Here is a 25,918-nt window from a genome sequence, read left to right as displayed (position 1 = left end):
GAAGAAAAGGAAGGAGAAACCCAGGAAGATGAGAGAAATTCTCCCCATCCTTTAACAGATTTCTGTTCTGCTCCTGTGGTTGAGGGGCCAGGGTCTGGGCTGGCTTATCTGCTGTACTCACATTCTGGTCATTTTCTCTCTAAAATAAGGATGGCCAGCACCTCCACTTGTGTTAAATGTTTCTGTCCGGGGCCTGTATACAATCTTGCAAATGTGTCACTGGTGGCAAGGAGGGCCGGGTGTGGTTGCAGACAGACAGACGCAAGTCCATCTTTGCCTCTGGAAAAACAAGTTAAGAGGCACACTTTCTAAAGGCAGTCAGATCCCTTCCCAGTCCAGTATATTTGACTTTGTTATGGGATACAGAAGAGATGAGAACTAGCATTTGGGTGGGGGCAGCTAAGTGTGCTGGACACTTTAGCTATGTTCTCCCTTACTCCCCCAACAACTCTGAGGCAGGTGGTATTGTCCCCATTTTACAGATGAAAAAACTGGTGCTCTGTATTTGATAGGGTACTAGCTACCAGACCTTAGGTAACTGGCAGAATTAGGATTTGAAGCCAATTTGTATGTACAAAAGCTGATGTGCTTTCTATGGGTCTGTGCATACTGTTCTTTGTCATCCCTGGTCACCCAGTGCTTCTTACATCTTTCCTGATTTGTCAAAGATTGCCAGGAGTGACTGAGAGGTCATGATTTGACTTTCATCTCTTAATTTTATTTGATTTGAATTTTATTTTTTTATACAGTTGACCTTTGAACAACATGAGTTTGAACTATGTGGGTCCACTTACACACAGATATTTTTTTCAATAAATACAGTACAGTACTGTAAATATATTTTCTCTCCCTTATGATTTTAATAACATTTTCCTTTCTCTAGCATACTTTATGTTAAGGATACAGTACCTAATATATATAACACACTAAATATGTGCTGGTTGACTGTTGATATTATTGGTAAGGCTTCTGGTCAATAGTAGGATATTAGTAGTTAAGTTTTAAGGAGTCAAAAGTTATACGTGGATTTTCGACTGCACAGGAGGTCAGTGCCTCTAACCACTGTGTTGTTCAAGGGTCAACTGTATACTTGGATTCCATTTTAAAAAAACATTTTAAACTATTTTTTAAAACTATAATTAAAAACATACACAGGACACCTGGATGGCTCAGTTGGTAGAGCATGCAATTCTTGATCTCAGAGTTGTGAGTTCAAGCCACATGTTGGGCAGAACCTACTTTAAAAAAAAAAATGTTAGCTAGCTACCAAATTAAAACACATAGCACAATAGAAACACTAGCACATAAATTTCTGCTGACAGATTTTTGAGCAAATCTTGGTCCCTCCCTCCTTTCCTCTCTCTCTCTCTTTCTGTCTTTCGGCTAACAGGAACTTGAAGTATAATTTGTCTACAGTTAAAATGCACAATTCTTAAGGGTACAGCTCATGAATTTTCACATATATGCACTCCATACAACTACTACCTATATCAAGGTTTACACAATGTTTAGCATTTCAGAAAGTTCCCTTGTTCCCCTTTCAAAGTCATTAGCCCTTGCTACCCTCCCACCACTAATCTGACTCTATCACCATAGACTAGTTAGTCAGGTCATTGATTACGAAGCTTATGGGTATGCACTGGCCTTTTGTGTCTGTCCCAAGAATGCAGTGCTCGGTCAACTGTCACACAAGGCTCAAAAGCACCTATTTGGTCCATGTTAGGTCTCAGTGGGCTTTCAAACAAATGCATAACCTGCCACATGGCTCTCCTGCTTATAAAAAGTGTTGGGTAGGAGTACCTGAGTGGCTCAGTCGGTTAAGCATCCGACTCTTGACTTCAGCTCAGGTCATGATCTCACAGTTCATAGGTTTGAGCCCTGCATCCGGTGCTGTGCTGGTAGCATGGAGTCTGTTTGGGATTCTTTCCCTCTCTCCCTCTCTCTGTGCCCCTCCCCTTCTCGCACTCTCTCTCTTTCTCTCTCTCTATCAAAATAAGTAAATAAGCATTAAAAAAAGTGTTGGGGGGCGCCTGGGTGGCGCAGTCGGTTAAGCGTCCGACTTCAGCCAGGTCACGATCTCGCGGTCCGGGAGTTCGAGCCCCGCGTCAGGCTCTGGGCTGATGGCTCAGAGCCTGGAGCCTGTTTCCGATTCTGTGTCTCCCTCTCTCTCTGCCCCTCCCCCGTTCATGCTCTGTCTCTCTCTGTCCCAAAAATAAATAAACGTTGAAAAAAAAAATTTTTAAAAAAAAAATTAAAAAAGTGTTGGATATTCCATTTCTGTATCTAAGACAAGAAATTCAACAATCTTAATGATTTGATTTAGAAATTAAAAATGTTTTGGTATTCCTTTTTCAAACTTCTGGGTCTGTTTATACAATAGATGACAAAGCAAACTGATTTAAAAAATATATATATCTGTTTTACTCTTTGCAACTAAAATTATATATACAAGTGAATTAAATGCCAAGCTTGGCAATCGTTATATCTATATTAATTTTTTTTTTAATTTTTTAAGGTTTATTCATTTTTCAGAGACAGAGAGACACAGCATGAGCGGGGGAGGGGCAGAGAGGGAGACACAGAATCCGAAACAGCCTTCAGGCTCTGAGCTGTCAGCACAGAGCTCGACGCAGGGCCCGAACTCATGAATGGTGAGATCATGACCTGAACTGAAGTCGGATGCCTAACTGACTGAGCCACCCAGGCGCCCCTATTAATTATTTTGAACTTTGGTATTCATCAAAACAGTAATTTTCCTTCATATATTAACTTTATAATTGAATGCTAAGTAAATTCTAACTTAAAATATATACAAATTATCTTGTAAATATTTTTAAATTAGGGTTCATTTAAGATTTGTCTGAAGAACTTATACTAATAAAATGTTTGTAACCCACATCCTAGGACATAATTTGTCTGGGCAGAGAGACTTGGCCCTTAAAGTAGCTAGATTTTTTCTTCCTGACAGCCATTTACCTCAGGCTTACATTGTTCTGAACTGCCCTGTTTTTTTCCTGTCCAGTTGGAAGCACTTTCTCTACTTGCGGAAGCAATGGAAAAAAGTACGGTAAAACCTTGGGTTGCAGGTAATTTGTTCTGCAGTTGTTCCACAAGATGAGCAAACATTTCTGATTAATTTTAACTTGATAAACAAGAAATGTCTTGCAATAGGAGTAGTATGTATGCTGAACATCACATGATCACAATGGTTCTTCTCTCTCTGTCTCTCTTGCTGTGGGACTGTGGGTGATCGTCTCTCATGCTCAGATGCTCAGTCTCAGGCCATGGTGTTTGGCAGAAATCGGTGATTTTTCAGAATGTTGGAAGATGCCCACAACTGGCACTAGTGTATTTTTTGTCACTTCAAAGCACCTATGGACAGTCCTTTGCTTTTCCATACAAGAGTAAGCTTAGGAATGCTTTGCTTCATTCTAGGTCAGGCGGCTTGCAGATATAGACCCTTTCCTCTGCTGCCTTATTGCCAGTTACATTAAATACACTATATGACAAGAGTTTAATACTGTGTGAGCGTATACAGTGGCCCCCGTGCAGAAAAATTCCATTGAGCTGATATATAGCAGTGATTCCATTAGTGATAGTGAAAGTTGTCCTACACAATAACCCTCCTCTCTCTTGTCTCCCTTACACCAGCTACAAAGGTTTTCAAAGGTAAGTGCAGCTTAATTTGTTTTTCTTTATATTTTGTATTTTATTATTTTGTATTATATTACAGTATTATAATCATTTTTATATGAATATTTTTGTGGAATGAATCATCTGAGTTTCCATTATTTCTTATGGGGAAATTTGATTTGATAAATGAGCACTTTGGATTACAAGCATGTTTCCGGAGTGAATTAGGCTCACAAACCAAAGTTTTACTGTAGTTACCACTCCACCACCTTCACCAGGAGAGCCTTATCTGTGCCCTTCCTTGTAAAACTGGTTTTAGAAAGCTCCTTTTTTGAGTGTGTGTGTGTGTGTGTGTGTGTGTGTGTGTGATTACTAGCATTTGGGGATTATCATTCTTGCTCCCTGTGGGTAAACATTACTTTTCTATTGTTTTTCGGGTGTGGAGTTTGGTGAGCTCTTTATAGATTTTGGATACTAGCCCTTTGTCTGATATGTCATTTGCAAATATCTTTTCCCATTCCGTTGGTTGCCTTTTAGTTTTGTTGGTTGTTTCCTTTGCTGTGCAGAAGCTTTTTATCTTCATAAGGTCCCAGTAATTCATTTTTGCTTTTAATTCCCTTGCCTTTGGGGATGTGTCGAGTAAGAGATTGCTACGGCTGAGTCAGAGAGGTCTTTTCCTGCTTTCTCCTCTAGGGTTTTGATGGTTTCCTGTCTCACATTCAGGTCCTTCATCCATTTTGAGTTTATTTTTGTGAATGGTGTAAGAAAGTGGTCTAGTTTCATTCTTCTGCATGTTGCTGTCCAGTTCTCCCAGCACCATTTGTTAAAGAGACTGTCTTTTTTCCATTGGATGTTCTTTCCTGCTTTGTCAAAGATTAGTTGGCCATACGTTTGTGGGTCTAGTTCTGGGGTTTCTATTCTATTCCATTGGTCTATGTGTCTGTTTTTGTGCCATACTTTTCTATTGTTAAAGAAAAAAATTAGACCATTTTCAAAAGTCATTTCCTAAAATAAAGTAGGGTAGGAAGGCCTGGACATGAGGGCAATGAGTCATCAGAAGGCAGCTTGGAGAGAACGTGGAGCTTTGGGCATGAGCTAGGGAAGCCTTGCTTAATCCTCACAGGACTCACATCAATGAGCCAAATAGGATGTCAGGCCCTTCCAACTTGAGAAAAGGGCCTAGTGAGCAGTTTAGATCTAGTGAATGTATAAGAAGGTCAGCTGGAGAATGTTGGAGGTACAGGTGGAAGGCAGACAGGTCCTAGGATACTGGCTGGGGCCACTCAGCTGCTGGAAAAGTAAGATCCAGAAAGCTACTCAGACTGTCTGAAGTTTGACTTAAGGCAGAACCAATCTTAACCCTTGGTTGGGTAACACACATCACAGGCACATTGCACAGGGACAGGAGCTGGTCCAAGCAAAGAAGGCCAACTCTAGTTGGTGTGGGGACCTGAGGCCCTGAGAAGAATCCCTGGGCTCCCAACCTAGATTAGATTCAAACAACTTCAGAGCACAAGGGCCAAAAGGCAACCAAGAGGCCCTAACCAGAGTGAAATCTGAGAAGTTTCTGGAAGAGGCTGCACAGGCCACAGTCAGACAACTAGGGCAACCCAATCCCTCCCCTGTCTGAAATTGGAGATTATGACTCTAGTATCCAACCCTGAGGCAGTGGATGAGTAGGAGGATGATTTTCTAGATAAAACCTAAACCAACAAGTCCCACTAGAGCTTCTACAAAGGAATTAGGGATGCAGGAACACAAGATGCCTGGTCCTACTTGCATCAAAGTATGACATCACCAGCTACTATAAACTAAGTTTCGCTCTGGTTAACTGCCCTGTCATTTGCTACCTTTGTTATCTTCTATTTCTCAGTAATCAGCGGTGCATTGCAGTGATTAAGAGTGGTCAAGAAATCAGACTTCCTGGCTTTATATTACAGCTTTGCCACTTACTAATTGTGTGAACTTGGTTTTTAAGTGTCCTTGAGTTTCTACTTCTTTATCTGTAATGTTGGAAGAATGATAGGACCAACTCAAGAGGTAAATGTGATTAAATGAAATCACACATGTAAAGCCTTTGGCACAAGATGAGGATTCAACAGAAGTTTGCCTGTGGTGATGGTGAGGGTAGACATAATAGACTTTCATTACAGTAGGAGTAATGGTAGTGACAAACCAATGAGCAGTCGTGGACTCATCTCAGGGGTGGGAGGGTAGAAGAGTAGAGAGGTGGTGCCCTGTAAGCTTGGGTTGCAGAGGAATCTGACAGGAAGAACTTCCTACTGTGGTTAATCTAGGGTTCCTCATCATGCAAGTTGGCTCCCCTCAGCCTGCCAACAGCTCTGGAAGTCCTCCCTTCCTTCAGGTCTTTGCATTGGAACCATCTCAGTGGGTTCTTCAGTGGGAACCTGACTGATCTAATACCTGATGGTGGTTGTGTGTCTTTCCATCTGTCTTTCATGCTGGTCCTCAAACCAGCTCCTTCACCCAACTTCCCTCCTTGGATATGGGCATCAGCATTTTCCCAAGCACCTGAGTATGACTTTCAGTCAACCCTGACTGTCTTTTTCCCCTCCCTCTGAGCCCCCACAATCTTAATCCTCACATCCTGAGACTCTTACCCCACAGAATCTTTCATGCCTTCCCCTCCTTTCCTTTCCCATGGCTTCTCCTTCCCATCTAGATCCTTCTTACTGTCTACTTAGGCTATGACATCCCAACTAGAATTCCCTGCCTCAAGTTTCCTCCCTTGCACCTATAATTCAGCCTATGATTTGCCACCAGACAAATCTTCCTAAAACTGGGGCTTTAAAACTTTTTTGGCCATGACACTCAATAAGAAATATATTTTACTTCACAACCCAGTACACACATATAAAACTTACAAAACAATGCTGTACTCTGACATTTTTAAATTTATGACCCAAGAAATTGACTTTGTGACCCACTAATGGGCCATATCCCACAGTTTGAAAATACTGCCCCAAATAGTTCTAATTATGTCATTGCCCCAGTGAGAGCTTTCCATATTCCCCATCAGTGACTGAACTTACTATACGTTTTAATCTGGCTTTAAAGGATTCTATAGGATGACCCCAATTTGTGTGTCTAAACACACTTAAACTCTCTGGGCCTTGACCGTCTAATTTATAGAATGGAAACAAAAATATTTTCCCAGCCTGAAGGCCAGGGGTAGACCAGATGATCCAGTTAGCTTCCTTTCTAGGAGCTATGATTCTGGAATTCTAAGTGCCCAATATCCAGTAACCAGACATGTCCCCTCTCTGGTCTCCACTCCCCACTCCCATCTATGTCTTTGTTCATGTTCCTTCAGTCATCTTTTTCCATATTCCTCTAACTTTCTATGCTGAAATTCCATTAAAGTTCAGCAAGAGCAAAGGACACAAGAAGGAAAGAACATATTCAAGGAATGCAATTAGTCCACTGAGGGTAGAGCCACTAAGGCTGGTATGTTACACACTGGTGGGAAGAAAGATGAAACTTAAAAGGTGGGCTAGGCTACATCATGTCAAGCTGAGACCCTCAGGCTAAGGTTTCATTTGAATTCAGAGGCCATGGGAGTCACTGATGGTTTCAGAGCAGATGTAACATAATCAAAGGTTAGGTTTAAGAAGACTGACTTGCCTGGAGCTGGAGATATCAGAGATTATTTCAATAGTAAAACTGACATAGCCCAGAGGTATCAGGCCAGGCTAGGTGGTATCAGGACAGGATAGACCAGGGATGGATCTGAGAAATCCAGGCAGGCAGCATCTAGGAGGTTCATCTTGGGCTGCAGATAAGCATCCTGGAGAGCAGAAGGAACACTGAGTGTGGAGGTATAAGAAGCATACTTGAACAAAGGGCCAAAAAGGTGTCTGGCTTCTGCCAGCTCTGGTAGCACAGTGCAGAGACACAGCCAGGATCCGGGACTCAGGCAGCCAGTCCTTGAGAGGGCTGGGGAGAGCAAAACTGCTGGCATAAAAGAAAAGAAACCACCCTTTACTCAAGTCCTGTATGTTACAGTTTCTCCATCAAGCACCTTCACACACCGATCTCAGTGACTTCAAAGCCTGAAGTCTGAATGACACCAAACTGCCCATAAAGTCTCTGAAGACAAGAAGCAAATTCTTTCTCCTCCTGGGACCCAGTGCAGTGCTCACCCCGAGGAGGTCTAGATAAACATTTGTTGGATCGAATTAAAAAGGGATTGTCATTCCTATCACCCCCCCTCCCCCAAGATATCACTGCCTATTTGTCTATCTTCACTGGGGATTCTTGGTGTCCTGGGCCTTACACTGTTTAACTAAAAGGCCTGAACACCAAAGCTCTGTGGCTGATTATTTTGATACTCTGAATTCATTAACCTCAATGTATTTCTAGATAAAAGGCTTGAGGTGCAGCCTCAGTGACTGATGATGTGTGAACAGCCAAGGGAGAAATTGAGCGTTACTGTCGTCTTTCATCTCAAAGGCCTTGGGGATAGTGAGAGCTCAGCTCTGTGGCAAAACATGAACTATAAATCCTCATGAGATTTGTTTTCCCTCACAAAGAGGGAGAAACCAGCACTATTATTATGTCTCTTTTCATGTGCTCTCTTCCAGATATACCATTAACATTTTGGTCTCCCCACCACCCAAGGTGCTTAGTAGATGGGTGGAGCCACTCAAGGAAGGAAGCCACTCATGGGAGGAAGCTGAGTCTCAGGTTCCTGGGATCTGTGTGTACCCCACTGTCACTCTGGCAACCCCGAGACAGGAGGGAGAGGCTGCCTGTGGTCAACACACTCCTGAAGGTGAACAGGGGATGTGTGACTCCCAGGAAAAGGATGTAGAACTGTTTCTCTTGGTAAACTCTCCATAAGCCTGTATTATTCAGAATGTATGGCTCCTAGTTATTCAATCCACACTAAAAGCCCCTTTGTTAGCAGGAAAACAGAGGGAAGGCAGATCAATTCTACTTTTGAGGCTCCTGATATACTAAAAAGAAAACATGCACATGGCTAAACAAGATTTTAAATTTTTAGTATATTGGGGCCCTTGGCTGGCTCAGTTGGTAGAACATGAAACTCTTTTTTTTTTTTTTTTTAATTTATATATGAAATTTATTGTCAAATTGGTTTCCATACAACACCCAGTGCTCATCCCAAAAGGTGCCCTCCTCAATACCCATCACCCACCCTCTCCTCCCTCCCACCCCCATCAACCCTTAGTTTGTTCTCAGTTCTCAACAGTCTCTTATGCTTTGGCTCTCTCCCACTCTAACCTCTTTTTTTTTTTCCCCTTCCCCTCCCCCATGGGTTCCTGTTAAGTTTCTCAGGATCCACATAAGAGTGAAACCATATGGTATCTGTCTTTCTCTGTATGGCTTATTTCACTTAGCATCACACTCTCCAGTTCCATCCACGTTGCTACAAAAGGCCATATTTCATTTTTTCTCATTGCCACGTAGTATTCCATTGTGTATATAAACCACAATTTCTTTATCCATTCATCAGTTGATGGACATTTAGGCTCTTTCCATAATTTGGCTATTGTTGAGAGTGCTGCTATGAACATTGGGGTACAAGTGCCCCTATGCATCAGTACGCCTGTGTCCCTTGGATAAATTCCTAGCAGTGCTATTGCTGGGTCATAGGGTAGGTCTATTTTTAATTTTCTGAGGAACCTCCACACTGCTTTCCAGAGCGGCTGCACCAATTTGCATTCCCACCAACAGTAGAACATGCAACTCTTAATCTCAGGGTCATGAGTTCAAGCCCCACATTGGGTGTGGAGCCTACTTAAAAAGTAAATAAATGAAAATAAAATCATACTATTTTTTAATATGTTTATTTATTTTTGAGAGAGAGAGAGAGCACAAGCGGGGTAGGGACAGAGAGAGAGGGAGAAACAGAATCTGAAGCAGGCTTCAGGCTCTGAGCTGTCAGCGCAGAGCCTGACATGAAGGTCAAACCCACAAACCATGAAATCATGACCTAAGCCAAAGTCTGATGCTTCACCAACTAAGCCACCCAGGTGCCCCCAAATCATAGTATTCTTAATGTTTGTGCTTTTAAAATTAAAATTATATAATGAACATTGTCTTTATTTCCCTCCTGAAAGTATAACTCTGTGTCTGAATTCATAACCTCACCTGCAGATAGCACAAAGGGTCAAATTTAAGGCTCTTTATGAATATGGGCCCTAAATATGAATATAGGATTGCCCACAATCCCACCCAGAGTGCCTCTGTCTCCTCTACCATGCCCTAGTGCACAGAGGACTGAACTGCAGATCATTATGGCTTTGACTAGTGCCAGAATATCCACTGCTTCCATTCAACTGCCCAGGCTCCCTGTGACTTCAAATCAAGTCTGGAGCTTTGATCTACCTAGAGGGGCTACACCCAGATTCAAGACTCCATACTTGTCTGAGGCAAGTCTCCTGGGTGGTGAGAGCCTTTGCTGCCAACTCAGCCAATAAACCGTGCTTTTTGGCTTGAGTTCCATCTGTGATTTCCCCACATGCACTAAAATTGTGAGAACGCCCTATTTCTAAATGCTTGGACACGCTTACCTGTAGCAGCAGGACAAGAAGGGATTTCCCCAGAGATACTCTTGCTTGGGCACATAACAAACGACTCTAAACCCACTGAGCAAGGAATAGGAGGTGCCCTGATCTCCAAACACAGAAGCACATGATTTGATTTCCACTGTGATAATATGGGGGAACTGCCAGCACCATCTTTTAAAAAACATCCAAAGAGGGGCACATGGGTGGCTCAGTGGGTTGAACGTCAGGCTTTGGCTCAGGTCATGATCTCACGGTTCACGATTTCATGGTTCATGAGTTAGAGCCCCATGACGGGCTTTGTGTCAACAGCTCAGAGCCTGGAGCCTGCTTTGGATTTGGTGTCTCCCTCTCTTTGCCCCTCTGCCACTTACTCTCTGTCTCTCTCTCTCTCAAAAAAAACAAAAAAACAGCCAGAGACCTAACCCAAAGCGTTAACACATCTGCTCTATAGGGTATTGGCTTTGGGGAACAATGGTCAAGGAACCCATTTCTTTGGACTCTGCTTCTTCTCCAGCTTTGGGAGGACTGAAGCTGGAGGCCTCTGTAAGGCCAACTGACCTCTGAGTCAAAACTTTGTTGGGTTTTCCTTACTCAAACTTGTCCTCTAAGAATTTCATACTCGTTTCAAGAGAATAAAGGAGTTAGCACTCAACCATACAATCCCCATAAGGAACAGGGGTTCTATCCCTTCTAGAAGTGGGAAGTCTGAGACCCTAGGGCCTGCTCTGTGTCCTTGAGGTGCCACTGATTCCTGTCCCAGAATTCACTGACGTTTGAAAATATAAAGAGGTGGTGAGGAACAGGCAGTGACACAGTTAGAGAGAGCTGTCTAAAATAACTCGGGAGCCTGGAAATGATTGATGTATTAAAGTGTCTACCCTTCAGAAAAAGCAGATAAGCAGATGAGAAAGAGCAGAAGCAATAACATAGAATTTACAGTATCATTAAAGGAATAAAAATATTTTTTCATATCAATCTCATCTTAATTATAAAGAGGAACAAATTGATGATGTCACTGCCACTATTGTGTTTTTTGGCAAACAGCTATATAATTGTGTTTCCTCACAGGCTATGGCAAAGGGAAAACATTAAAAAAAATTTTTTTTTAATCCCAAGGGGAAAAAAAGACACAAGCAGAAGGAACATTTTTTTCCCCAGACTTGACCATACTTATATTTTAAAAAGTAGTGCTTCTCTAAGCGTACTTCTTCTAGAAAGCTTCTGCTGACCAGATAAATGCTAGAAAACTGAGCTGGTTACTCTGTATGTGTCTTGGGTGCTATTTCTTACTGTTTGTTTTTGTTTTTGTTTTTGTTTCTTGAAAGAGAGAGACAGAGTGTGAGCAGACGAGGGGCAGAGAGAGAGGGAGTCACAGATTCTGAAGCAGGCTCCAGGCTCAGAGCTGTCAGCACAGAGCCCAACATGGGGCTGAACTCACAAGCCATGAGATCATGACCTGAGCTAAAGTTGGACCCTCAACCAACTGAGCCACTGAGGTGCCCCTTGTTAGTTCTGGAAATGAGAAAATTATAAAGAAAGTACCACCTCCATCACTAATTACTGATGTCACAAATCCTCACACGACTTTGTGTATTTCTTAAAGGAAATAATGACCGTTGCCTTCCCTCTCTTTCTTTGCCTTTAAAAGTAAAAATTCTAGGGACACCTGGGTGGCTCAGTCAGTTAAGCATCTGCCTTTGGCTCAGGTCATGATTTCACGGTTCATAAGTTCAAGCTCCGTATCAGGTTCTCTGCTGCAGCATGGAGCCCACTTCGGACCACTTCAAAAAAATAAATAAACTTTGAAAAAAAAAAAGAGTGATAATTCTGGTATAGCTTTTATATGAATTCTGCTGAATTCATTTATCACCAGCTAAAAATGATTTTCTCCAACCCCTACTACCAAGAACATTAGTCCAGTGACTCCTTCCTTCAGGTCTAAAAAGAAGCAATGTCATGCAGCCATTTATTCACTCTATGGAATGCATATTTATTCAGTGGCTGGTGTTTTACTGGGCCCTGAGGATAAAATAGTGACCAAAAAAGAGCCTTGGACTCGTGGTAAGAATCACACCAATAAATGTAAAATTACACTCTGTGATAAATGTCTGTTGTTTCCAAGAACTCCTCCTTGTTCTTAGTTCTTAATTAATCTCTTCTTGCTTCTGTGTGTACCTGCTGCCTCCCCTCTTCAACTTCTATCTCTTCCTATTCACTTGATCCTTCCTGCTCATGCTCTGGTTTACACCCTTAACCCCGCCTTCAGAGCTCTTGACAGAGTAGTTTTATATTCCTCACCTTCTTTTCAGCCACTGAACGACATAAGTTGGTTCCTACCAAACCCATACTACTGAAAATGCTCTCTCAAGATGGGCACCAAGGATCTCCCCATTACCAAATCCTCACTGCAACTTTAAACATTGCTCTTGACCTCTCCTCAGTGTCTAACACCCCTGACTACCTCCATCTGTTAATGTTCTTTCCCTATCAGACAGTGCTCTCTTCTTTCCCCTTACAATGCTGAGGGATTGGGGTTCCCAGGGTTCTATCCTTAGCCCTCCTCCCTTCTATTCATTCTGGAAGATGGCATTCACTTTCCACACCTCAATGACACTTTCTCTTCCTTCCTTCCTTCCTTCCTTCCTTCCTTCCTTCCTTCCTTCCTTCCATTCTTTCTTCCTCTCTTTCTCTCTTTCTTGTGTGAGAGAGAATCTTAGGGAGGCACCACACCCCGCAAGGAGTATTTGAGTATCTCAGATTTGAGATCTGAGTATCTACAAAACAAAGCTCATGGTTTTCCCTCCTAACCCGTTTCTCCTTTGTTCTCTGTCTGAACAAATAACACCACTTTCCATTCAGGCACCCAAGTCAGAAGCCTGAAAGTTATCTGTGACTATCCTCTTTTCCTCATTCAGGCATTCCATGTGCCATTGAGTCCTATTAGAGTTCACACCTGAAATGTCCCTTCCAACAAAGGATGGCAAATAGGTTTCATATAATATACTGGCTCTGATCAATTAGTAGTTGCTACTACTATGTTGAGAGCACTGTGTTGGGAAGGATTCTGAGGCAGCCTCTGATCTCACCAGCATCTGACCTCAGTTCCTGGCTTCTCTGTGGGTGGTGGTATACATGCCAGGTATTCACCATCCAGCTCTAAAACTTCTTTGGTAAACAAATGGAGATAACCTCTTCCTTCTCCCATTGCCACTGCTCTGGATGCTCTCTCGGAGTTTTACAATAGTCTCTTATGTCTCTTTGTCCCTTTTGGCCCCTCTTTCCCCTGATTCATCATTCATCCAGCCTGTGCTTTATCCCTCTAAAACAAAGATATATCTAATCATGTCTGTTTAAAAAGGGTCCCCCTGGGGCACCTGGCTGGTTCATTTGGTTAAGCATCCAACTCTTGGTTTCAGTCAGGTCATGATCTCATGGTTCGTGAGTTTGAGCCCCGCATCCAACTCTGTGCTGGCAGTGCGAGGCCTGCTTGGGATTCTCTCTCTCTCTGCCCCTCCCCCCTCACTCTTTCTCTCTCAAAATAAATAAATAAACTTAAAAAAATAATAAAGCATAGGCATTAATGGCCATTCAGAATCTGACTAGAGCGCACCCACCTCCCCCTACACTTCCCTGAGCTCTCTCGGGCAGCACAGAATAGCACCACGGTTCACAGCATGGACTCAAACCCCACATCAGCCACTTCCTAGTTGTATGACTCTCAACAAGTTATTTGACTTTGTGAGCCTCAGTTTCCTTATTAGCAAAATGGAGGAAAATAGGGTTGTTGTGAGGATGAGAGGAGTTAAGTGATAGAAAGCACCTGGCAGAGCTCTGGTGCACAATAAACCAACGTAAGTGTTCTCTCCCATTGCCCGCATGGGCACACTTGGCCCTCACTGGATCTGGTCAGGCTGTTTCCATTGGCCCTCCCCCATCTTTCTGCACTTCCTGGAAGAATACCTTGTCCCTTGCTCCATCCTCCTATAGCACGCACCCTGTTCCACTGCTCCAGCAGTCATTACACTGTACCGTAGTTATGTATGTGGGTGTCTGACCCAACAGTCGGGACTTCCCTGAGGGCAGGAAACATGTCTTACCTGTGTGTCCTCTACAGGAGACAGGTTATGCCTTACTGATGACGTGATGAACAAGTTGGCAGCGGAGGCAGGATGAGCAGTGGGTAGTGATAATGGTTATAGTTGAAACTGTTGTTTATCTGAAAGGGAGGTAATAAATAACAGTTCATCTCCTGGAATGCTATACCAGTAGTGGGTAGACTTTTCTTGCTTTTATATGAAGACATCAAGAGGAATCAATCCCTCAGCTCTTTTTCTTTGCCCCCAGGAAGGGCTTTTACTAACTTCAAGGTTATAATGCCCACTCTCATCTCTATAAACATGAACTGTACTTTTCATGGCCTAATTCCTACCCCACCTTCAGTTCAATGCTTAGATGTAGAATAAACAGAAGCTTCTTGTTTAAGTGTAAGACCCTTGACATCTACTCCTGACTGGATCATGGGCAGGTAGCTCTGAGTGTCCCATGATCAGAGTTATTACAGCTAATGATAATAAGGGATTTGGAGAGCTTTGATTTACAACTTGGATTAGAAGGAATTAGCCTTCCCCTGAGAAATACCTATCACCATTTGCTGCCTCATGCTCTGATATGACTTAAAATGTGATTTTGTGGGCAACAGACTTCCACAGTTTATAGTAAACAGTCAGCTGTAACTAGGTGCCTCTAAGCTTCTCTTCAAGGCTCATGACCTTGATTCTGTCCTTGTGCATTCAGAGTACATGGAATGCCCTACAAAGTTTCAGAAAGGGGAAAATCCTCCTTCACATTCTCCTATTTTCTGCACAAACCAGATCTCCCCAGTTCATTCCACAGAGATATTTATGGTTGCTGACTAGCAAATGCATTGAAAATATGCACAGGACGTTGCCAATGGATCTCCGCAAGAGCCTGTCAGTCCTGTTCTGCCCGACCTGCCACCACCCTGCAATGTCCAGAGTTCTGTTTGCACTGAGAGCTCTGGGGCTCCAGGGAGGCGATGCCTATCAACAGGGTCAGATGCACTTTCCAGCTGGCCTCCTCACCTCTGCTTTCCCCAACCTGGCAGACTAGTGGGTTGGAGAGGTTGCAGTCAGTGTGTTTTGACTGCTTCAGCTTCAGTAAAGGCCCATATATGCTTTATATGGGAAATCCATATAAAGCAAGCAATGTATTTTTTTGTGAGGGAAAGCATGATTTGTAGGGGAGAGAGGAGGAAAGAATCTGTTGAGGGATGTGTGGGAAGCAGAATATAGCACGATGGAGGCCAGAACTCCTAGGGATGAAGACCAGAAAACTGTGGATCTGAGCAAGCCTGAGCTGACAGTGGACAGGCTGCCTAGCAGAGAAAGTGCAACCCAAGGCCAAGTTCCCAGAAAAGACTTCCCAATAGTAGAGTGTCTCCCATGCCCCTGGGTGGGCAGTGTGCATTCAAGTGAAGACATCCTGGAACAGGAATCAAACAGCAGTAGCTATGGTGACATCACCAGAAGCCAGTTCTCTCCAGTGCAACTCTAGAGCAGCACACATGGAGGATGCAGGCTTCCACAATCAATGCAGACTCTCCGGGGAGTTCCCTGAGGGCCTACATTCTGTGTTAGGGTGTGACTTGGTGGCTTGTGACAGAAACCCGTTCCAGGAAGCCCAAGAAGAAAAAAGGATTTTAAAAGCCATGGGGTGGTGGGGTGGTGGCAAGAATGACATATAAAATCCAAATGCAGAAATGAGACTAGCCCTCTGAAAAGGCCTGGAACCAGGAGTTGAAGTACTTTAGACCTTTCTGTGTGTCTTGTCTCACAGCCACACGTACCAAGTGACTGATGGTCTCTCAGGGGCTGAAATCCCAGCTCCCAGGTGAGAGACTCCAAGTGCTCAGCTTGTTTCAATAGTTCACTCCTGATTCTATCAACTCTGGCTCGGGTGAGAGGACATGAGGTGCTAACATAGCTGCTGGGAGCCGCCCTGTGAGTATGGCAAGGAGAGGGCTTCCAGGGCAGGAGACGTGCAATAGATATCTATTCCAGCCCTTGTTTCCGTTGCGTTGTCCCCTCTTTCCTCAGATCTTTACATGGCTGCCCCCTTCTTGTTATCTCAGCTCAAACATGACCTCCTTGGAGGAATGTTCCTTGACCACACCAACTAAAGTAACAATTGTCCTCTCCCCGTTCCTTCCCATTCGCTCTCTGTTGTGGGCTGAAGTGTGTCTCCCCAAATTCTGTATGTTGAAATCCTAACCCTCGGTACCTCAGAATGACTGTATTTGGAGATAAGGTCTTTAAAGAGGTAAATCAGTTAAAATTAGGTCATTAAGGTGGGCCCTACTCCACTAAGAGTGGTATCCTTATAAGAGGAAATTTGGACAAAGACATGTACAGAGGAAAGAACACGTGAGGACACAGGGAGGAGACAGCTATCTAGAAGTCAAGGACAGAGGCCTTTCAGAAGAAACCAAGCCTGTAGACACCTTGATCTCAGACTTACAGCCTCTAAAATTGTGAGAAGAGAATCTGTTGTTTGAGCCTCCCCATCCGGGAGAGCTGCCTCTCCTAGGGTCTTGCCTTTGCATCATGGTCCTAAAATCTCTGTACCTGTATAAATCAGCCAACCTATTGTCTGAGGATTAATACTGGGCTTCTCCCTGATTTCAAACAGCACAGTGATCTGTACATAGAAGTTACTCATTGATGTTTTTAATGATTTTATTAGACTGCTTTTTTTTTTTTTTTTGTTAGAGAGAGAGAGATCCAGGGAGAGGGGCAGAGGAGAGAGAGAGAGAGAGAGAGAGAGAGAGAGAGAGAATCCCAAGAAGACTCCACACTCAGCCTGGAGCCAGATGCAGGGTTCCATTCCTCAACCCTGGGATCACCACATGAGCTAAAATCAAGAGTTGGACACTCAACTGACTGAGCCACCCAGATGCCCCTAGATTGCATTTTACACTTATCTTGGAAGAGTTTGTAAAGGCTTCAGGTTGGGTACTAATGAGTCCTTTTTACTGCACGTATAGAAGTTATAAATTCCCTGGGCACACCTTGATCACAGCAAAATCCTTCTGTTAGTTTTAAGAAGCATTAAAGTGGCACCGAAGGGGACATGTGAGTAAGGAGGTGAAGCCAAAAGCATGTCTGATCCCACCATTAGATGTAAGCCCGCTAAGTAGGGAGGCATGAGCTTTATCTATCTCTGAAATGACTCAAGATAACCAGAAAGAAAGGCAAGAGGGTGACTCATCCCTTGTCTCTATAACAACTCTTTTGGCTATCCCAGCAGCTAACCCCTTAAGGGAAGTGGTGCGTTGCTGGGCCACAGGCCTCATGACTCAAAGTCTTAAGACTTATGTGTTTACTCATTTTCTTAAAGAGACAAAGGCCATTCCTGTGGGTAACTCTTTTTTAATGTCCATAAGTTAGTCATTTACTATGGATGACCCATTCAAGTAAATTGGCTGCCAGATTCCCTCTTCAGAGAAAGGATTATATTTTCATAACTAATTCCTAGCCACACAGTGATTCATCCCCAACACACAGTGACTTCTCTGTGCAAGCCTAAAGACAAGAGAATCCCATATATAGGGAACCATCTGTGAAGGATGCTGTATTGGAGTGAGTCTTATAATCAAGGAGGAAGAGCTAGCAGGCCCTTGTGGCCAGGGTCAGGTAAGTGAGGGGGAGAGTGCTGGGAGGGACAGTCCAAGTTAAACTCTAAATTTGAATGTTTGCTTCCTCCAATTTCCTTCTTAGCAATACAGTTTTATATACATCACATATCCATTGTTCTTGGACATCATAGGATCCCAAGTAGCTCACATTATAAGTCTACTTGGGTTGCTTGACATAATTTCTAAGTTTATAAGAACGCTGCAACCAATCTTACATTTTTAAATATTTATTTATTTATTTATTTATTTATTTATTTATTTATTTAATTTTATTTTGTGTGTGTGTGTGAGAGAGAGAGAGAGAGAGAGAGAGAGAGAGAGCGGGGGAGGGGCAAGAGTGAGGGAGACACAGAATCCCAAGCAGGCTTCAGGCTCTGAGCTGTCAGCACAGAGCCCAATGCAGGGCTTGAAACCACGAACTGTGTGAACATGACCTGAGCTGAAGTCTGATGCTCAACTGACTGAGCCACCCAGGTGCCCCTAAAGGTTTTTTTTAATGTTTATTTATTTATTTTTGAGAGAGAGAGTGAGAGCAGGGGAGGGGCAGAGAGAGAGAGGGAGACAGACAATCCAAAGCAGGCTCAGAGCTGTCAGAGCAGAGCCAGATGTGGAACTAGAACTCACAAACCATAAGATCATGACCTGAGCCAAAGTCGGATGCTTAAACAACTGAGCCACCTAGGTGCCCCAAACACATTTATTTTAAAAATTTAAAAATTATAGGGGTGCCTGGGTGGTTCAACCAGTTAAGCGTTTGACTCTTGATTTCAGTTCAGGTCATGATCTCACTGTCATGGGATCAAGCCCCGAGTTGGGCTCTGTGCTGAGTGGGGAGCCTGCCTCAGATTCTCTCTCTCTCCTCTGTCTCTGCCCCTCCCCAGCTATGCTCTCTCTCAAAAAGTAACATAACAGGGGCGCCTGGGTGGCGCAGTCGGTTAAGCGTCCGACTTCAGCCAGGTCACGATCTCGCGGTCTGGGAGTTCGAGCCCCGCGTCAGGCTCTGGGCTGATGGCTCAGAGCCTGGAGCCTGTTTCCGATTCTGTGTCTCCCTCTCTCTCTGCCCCTCCCCCATTCATGCTCTGTCTCTCTCTGTCCCAAAAATAAATAAACGTTGGAAAAAAAAAAAAATTAAAAAAAAAAAAAAAGTAACATAACATACAATTAAAATAAAATAAAATAAAATATTTAAAAATATCTTATTTTTGAAGTTATTTATAGATATATATATATATATATATACACACACTAAATATACCTATATATCTGTATCTATATATTTTTTTGGTAAACTGTAATTTGGACTTTTCATTAATTTCCACCCTTTGATCCCATTGTATTCATGAGATTATACCACAATACCACATTTCCAATTTTCCATTTTGGTTTACTGAGTGAAGTCATTACCCAAAACATAGAACATGTGTGATTGCATCACTAGTTTACATCATAACCACCAGCTGGCCAGTTCAAACCAGGCTTCCTTTGTCCCACCGAGGTTATTTATAAGCTCCCCATAGTCTTGTTCTTACATGAGCAGCCTCTCCCCTGCTCAGTTCTTCTGCTAAAGAAAGTAGTGTGGCAGTGGCAGTATCTGCCCCATCCCTTGGGAAAGGTCCATTATCTCCTTGAGAGAACTCTCAGTGACACTAGGAGAACCTAGTAAGAACCCTAATGTCTGTCCCAGGAATCTGCTCTGGAAATCCCTGAAGAGCCAGCACAGCCTGGGGTATATGCAGAAGGGGAAGGAATGGCTGCCTCCCAGGGGAGGACTGTTTCTTGTCTTGTCTTGGGCCTGATACAGCTTCTCTCAATGCTTTCTCAAAGACAGTCCATTCTTTCCTCCCTGGGGCTCCAACCCCGCAAAAGAGGCTGGGCAGAGATTGGTTCCAACATCCTCTTCATTCTTTAGCACAAAATCCCTTCCTTCTCTAGCCCAAAACCCAAAAGCTCCAAGATATAGGTCAAGCACATACAGAGGCTTTCTCATACATACTATTAGCCAGACACAATCCAGTATGAGACAGGAAAACCATTCCTTAGAATTAAAACATGAATCCACAGAGCAATTCTCCTCCTTTGTTCTCTCAGAGATCATTTCACCTTGTGGTCAATTCCATTTCTGAATGACCCCTTCCAACTTTAAAATCTACCAACTTTTGGTGACATGTTCTTGGTAGTGTTTTTTTTTTTCTTCTTTCCACATCTCTCTCTCCTTCATGTCCTCCCCCTTCTCTTTCCCTCTGTTCCCTTCCTTCCTTCTTTCCTTCCTTCCTTCCTTCCTTCCTTCCTTCCTTCCTTCCTTCCTTCCTTCCATTCTTTAGTTCTTTCTGTTGTGTTCTTTGCCTCAACTTACTGAATGGCAAATATCCCATTTCCAGACACTTATTTCTCAGACCCTGATGTACTTTCCACTTGCTCTATGTTGTGATCTTGGTCATATTGAATACTCTGTGCCTCAGCTTCCTCATCTTTAAAATGGAGATAAAAATTACCAACAAAAAAATTGAATCAGCAATCAAAAAACTCCCAACAAACAAAAGTCCAGGACCAGATGGCTTCACAGGTGAATTCTACTAAACATTTAAAGAATAGTTAATACCTATTCTTCTCAAACTATTCCAAAAAATACAAAAGGAAGGAAAACTTCCAAATTCATACTATGAAGCTAGCATTACCCTGGTACCAAAATCAAATAAAGACATTACAAAAAAAAAAAAAAAAAAAAAAAAGGAAAGAAAAAGAAAGAAAGAAAGAAAGAAAGAAAGAGAAAAAAGAAAAAAAAGAACTACAGGCTAATATCCCTTAAGAACAGAGATGCAAAAATCTTCAACAAAATATTAGCAACCCAAATCCAACAATACATTAAAAAAATAATTCACTGAGATCAAGTGAGATTTATTCCTGGGTTATGAGTGAGGGTGGTTCAACATTCACAAATCAATCAAAGTGATACATCACATCAATAAGAGAAAGGACAAGAACCAAATGATCATTTCAATAGATGCAAAGAAAGCATTTGAAAGTACAACATCCATTCATGATTAGAAACCCTCAACAAAGTAGGTTTAAAGGGAACACACCTCAACATAATAAAGGCTATATATGAAAAGCCCAGAGCTAACATCATCTCAGTGGGGGAAAACTGAGAACCTTTCCCCTAATGTCAGGAACAAAACAAAGATGTCCACTCTTAACACTTTTATTCAACATAGTACTGGAAGTCGTCGCTATAGTAATCAGACAACAAAAAGAAATAAAAGGCATCCAAATCAGTAAGGAAGAAGCGAAATCTCCACTATTGCAGATGACATGACACTATATATAGAAAATCTGAAAGACTCCACCAAAAAACTGCTAGAGCTGACAAATTCAGTAAAGTCACAGGATACAAAATCAATGTACAGAAATCTGTTGCATTTCTATATACCAAAAATGAAGCAGCAGGAAAAGAAATTAAGAAAATAATCCCATTTACAATTACACCAAAAATAAGATATCTAGAAATAAACCTAATCAAAGAGGTGAAAGACCTGTACTCTGAAAACTATAAAACACTGATAAAAGAAACTGAACATGACACAAAGAAATGGAAAGACACTCCATGCTCATGGATTGGAAAAACAAATATTGTTAAAATGTCTATACTACCCAAAGCAATCTACACATTTAATGTAATCCCTATCAGAATACCAACAGGGTTTTTCACAGAGCTAGAACAGAGTCTGAAAATTTGTATAGACCACAAAAAACCCTGAATAGCCAAAGGAAACTTGAAAAAGCAAAACAAAGGTGAAGGCATCACAATTCTGGACTTCAAGTTGTATTACAAAACCATAGTAATGAAAACAGTATGGTGTTAGTACAAAAATAGACACATAGATCAATGGAACAGAATAGAAAGCCCAGAAAAGAACCCATAACATGTGGTAAGTTAACCTTCGACAAAGCAGGAAAGAATATCCAATGGGAAAAAAGAATATCTCTTCTTCAAATGGTTCTGGGAAAACTGGACAGCAACATGCAAAAGAATGAAACTGAACCACTTTCCTAAGCCATATACCAGAATGAACTCAAAATGTACTAAGACATAAATGTAAGACCTCAAACCATAAAAATTATGGAAGAGAACACCGGCAGTAACTTCTTTGACATCGACCACAGCAACTTCTTTCTGGATATGTCTTCTGAGGCAATGGAAACAAAAGCAAAAATAAACTATTGGAACAACATCAAAATAAAAAGCTTCTGCACAGCCAAGGAAACAATCAACAAAACTAAAAGGCAACCTACACAATGGGAGAAGATATCTGCATATGACATATCTGATAAAGAGCTAGTATATAAAATATATAAAGAATTTATAAAACTCAATGCTCCAAAAAACAAATAATCCAATTAAAAAATGGGCAGAAGGTAAGAACAGTTTTCCAAAGAAGACATACAGACAGCTAACAGACACATGAAAAGATGCTCATCATCACTTATCATCAGGGAAATGCAAATCAAAATTATAACGTGATATCACCTCACACCTGTCAGTGTCCAGAGTGTTAACCTTTACACCATGGAACGCCACTCACCTCACACCTGTCAGAATGGCTAAAATAAAAAACACAAGAAACAACAGGTGTTGGCGAGGATGTGGAGAAAAAGGAACACTTTTGTACTGTTGGTGGGAATGCAAACTGGTGCAGCCACTCTGGAAAACAATATGGAGTTTCCTCAAAAAGTTAAAAATAGAACTACCCTATGATCCAGCAATCACACTACTGAGTATTTATTCAAAAAATACAAAAACACTTCAAAGGGATACATATACCCTGATGTTTACAGCTGCATTACTTATACTAGCCAAGATATGGAAACAGCCTAAGTGTCCATCAACTGATAAATGTATAAAGAAGATGTTTTACATATCACAGTGGAATATTATTCAGCTATAAAAAGGCATAAAATCTTGCCATGTTGTAACAACATGGATGGAGCTAGACAGTATAATGCTAACTGGTATATAACAAATATCATATGATTTCACTCATGTGGAATTTAAGAAACAAAACAAATGAGCAAAGGGAAAAAGAGAGAGAGATAACCCAAGAAACAGACCTTAACTATAGAGAAAAACTGTTGGTTACCAGAGAGGAGGTAGGTGGGGGAATGGGTGAAATAAGGGATGGGAATTAAGGAGTGAACTTGTCCTGATCACCACAGGGAGATTTAAAAAACTTGGGAGGGGTGCCTGCGTGGCTCAGTAGGTTGAGCGGTCACCTCAGGTCATGATCTCACAGTTTGTGAGATCAAGCGGAGCATCCAGCTCTGCAACTGACAGCATGGAGCCTGCTTGGGATTTTCTCTCTCTCTCCCTCTCTCTCTGCCCCTCCCCCACTCACTCTTTCTCTCTCAAAATAAAAAATAAACATTTTTAAAACCTTGGGAAAAACTAAATAAAAATAATAAATAAATAAATAAATAAATAAATACATAAATAAATACATAAATAAATAAAATGGGGATAAAAATTCCTGCCCCCATATATATATATATATATATATATATATATATGTAAAGCACTAAGCATAGTACGCAGCACATTATAAGTGCTCAATGAATATTAGCTCTTATTACTCCTAACATTATTGTTTGATATACACATATGTTGTGAAATGATTACCACAGTAAAATTAGTTCACATATTCATCACCTCACACATTACCATTTTTTGTGTGTGTGGTGAGAACATTTAAGACTACTCTCTTAGCAACCATCAAATATGTGATATAGTATTTTTAATGATAGTCATCATGCCATACATTAAATTCCCAGAACTTATTCATCTTGTAACTAAAAGTTTTTACCCTTTGACTAACATCTCCCCATTTTCTCCCATACCCCTAGACCCTGGTAACCATCATTCTACTCAGTTTCTATGAGTTCTTTTAGATTCCATATATAAGTAAGATCATATGGTATTTGTTTATCTCTGCTTGGCTTCCTTCACTTAGCATAATACCCTGAAGGTCCATCCATGCTGTTGAAATGGCAGGATTTCCTTCTTTCTCACAGTTGAATATTTCCGGTGTGTGTGTGTGTGTGTGTGTGTGTGTGTGTGTGTGACATTTTTTTAATCCATTCTTCCATCAACAGACACTTAGGTTGTTTCCATGTCTTGACTGTTGTGAACAATGCTGCAATAAACATGGGAATGCAGATATCTCTTCAAGATAGTGATTTCATTTCCTACCCAGAAAGTAGGATTGCTGAATCATATGGTCATTCTATTTTTAATTTCTTGAGGAACCTCCATATTGTTTTCCATAATGGCTATACCAATTTACATTCCAACCAACAATACACAAAGCGTTCCTTTGTTTGCATCCTTGCCCACACTTATCTCTTGTCCTTTTGATGATAGCCATTCTAACAGGTGTGAAGTGACGCCCCATTGTGGTATGGACCTGCTTTTCCCTGATAATTAGTGATGCTGGGTGCCTTTTCAGGTACCTGTTGGTCAGATGTCTTCTTTGGAAAACTGTCTGGTTCAGGTCCTTTGCCCATTCTTTAAATAGGGTTATTTGTTTTTTGTTGTTGTTGTTTGTTTTTGTTATTGTTGTTTGCTATAGAGTTCTATGAGATCCTTATATAATTTGAAGACTAACCTCTTATCAGATACATAGTTTACAAATATTTTCTCTCATTTTTTAGGGTGTTTTTTCATTTACTGATTATTTCTTTTGCTATGCAGCTTGCTAGTTTGATGTAGTCCCACTTGTTTATTTTTGCTTTTGTTGCTTGTACTTTGGAGTCTTATCCAAAAAAAACATTGCCATAACCAATGTCAAGGAGCTTTTGCCTTGTTTCCTTCTAGGAATTTTGTTTTGAGGTCTTACAATTAAGTCTTTAATCCATTTTGAGTTGATTTTTGTGAGTAGATATCAGAACTTTGAAAAATTCATCTTAGGCATCCTTAACCATTTCACTCAGCTATTATTCAGTGAGATGATACCAAATAAATACCTTTTCTCTTGCAAGAATCACTATTTGTTGTAAGAAGTTTTCTTAGAGTGGTAGCTTTACCCTATTCCTGCCTCTACCAAAGACTTTTGTGTTTAAACTGTTCCTCCTTCAGGGGCGCCTGGGTGGCACAGTCGGTTAAGCAGCTGACTTTGACACAGGTCATGATGTCAAGGTTCATGGACTCAAGCCCCACCTCAGGCTCTGTGCTGACAGCTCAGAGCCTGGAGCCTGCTTGGAATTCTCTGTCTCCCTCTCTCTCTGCCCCTCCCCCACTAATTCTTCTTCTGTCTCTCTTTCTCTCTCTCTCAAAAATGAGTAAACATTAAAAAAAAAAAAAAAATGTTCCTCCTTCATCAGGACCCTGCCCAACCTTTGGGGAAACAAAGACTTTCTAGGAAGGTATTCATTATTTCATTCATTCATGAAAAAAAATATTTAGGGAGAACTTATTACACACCAAACACTGGGTAAGATGTGGGGAGCAAACAAGCGAAAGTAATTTAGGGCCGTCAGAGCGAGGTGGCACCCACATCACAGTTCAGAAAGTGAATGAATGCAGGGCCAAGAACCGGGACCTCCGCCTGCGGCCCTCCCTCCCTCCCACCTGTCTCACCCAGCACCTCAGAAAACTTGCCAGCGCCCTCCCAGTGACACGAGTCACCGTGCACTTCTAGGAAAGCCTTTGATACTGAGAGAGGGTTTAGGGAAAGTAAATGCAGAGAGGAGGAGAGTGTCCGCAATTCAGGCAGCAAATAAGCAAACATGGTTAAAACAAGCCAGCAAGCAAAGCGTTAAGTAAGCATACTCTGAAAGCTTCGCAGACTCTGTCTTGGTCTGAGGAGTGACCAGGTGAATCTGGAGACAGGGCGGTGAACGTGGCCACAATTCCAGGTCTCGAAGGGGGCGGGCGCAGGAGACCGACTGGAGGCTGCGGGGCTGGGGGGTCTCTCCAGGTCAGTAGCCACTGCGGCGCCGAGTGTGCGGTGGGGCAGTGCCGGGCCCC

The 25,918-nt window shown here is 42.0% G+C and overlaps 1 long non-coding RNA gene across 1 annotated transcript in view; it reads right to left on the bottom strand.

The window, feature by feature from the left end:
• LOC147579948 (uncharacterized) overlaps positions 1-25,916 on the bottom strand; it is a 40,761-nt gene extending 14,845 nt beyond the window's left edge. Inside the window, exons 1-2 of the long non-coding RNA XR_015252359.1 lie at positions 25,721-25,916; positions 14,285-14,403 (exon numbers count right to left, since the gene is read on the bottom strand). This is a non-coding gene — a long non-coding RNA (uncharacterized LOC147579948). The remainder of the gene's footprint in view (positions 1-14,284; positions 14,404-25,720) is intronic.
• Between the last annotated feature and the right edge of the window lie 2 nt (positions 25,917-25,918).

This window comes from Puma concolor, chromosome B3 (assembly GCF_028749965.1).
Source record: "Puma concolor isolate L17-30 chromosome B3, mPumCon1.1.hap2, whole genome shotgun sequence".
NCBI lineage: Eukaryota > Metazoa > Chordata > Mammalia > Carnivora > Felidae > Puma > Puma concolor.
Note: the sequence above shows the minus strand (reverse complement) of the source record. Positions and strands in the feature narration are given on the sequence as shown.